Here is a 222-nt window from a genome sequence, read left to right on the forward strand (position 1 = left end):
CCTAAGGCAAGCGTTGGTCTGCAATGGTGGCACGGTCGTGCCTGTGAGGCACGGCCATGCGCTGGTTGTGGGCTGAAACGAAGGCACGACCGTGCCTGTCTGGCACGGCCCTTGGTAACTGCTCCTCTATTGTGAAGACATGGTCGTGCTTGGTGGGCACGGTCAGGGGCTGGTTCTGCCTCTGGTGAAGCACGGCCGTGCCCTTTGGGGCACAGTCCCTGT

The sequence above is a fragment of the Curcuma longa genome, chromosome 14 (genome assembly GCF_044706935.1).
Source record: "Curcuma longa cultivar G26 ecotype Majalengka, Jawa Barat chromosome 14, ITB_CL_G26_1.1, whole genome shotgun sequence".
NCBI classification, from domain to species: domain Eukaryota; kingdom Viridiplantae; phylum Streptophyta; class Magnoliopsida; order Zingiberales; family Zingiberaceae; genus Curcuma; species Curcuma longa.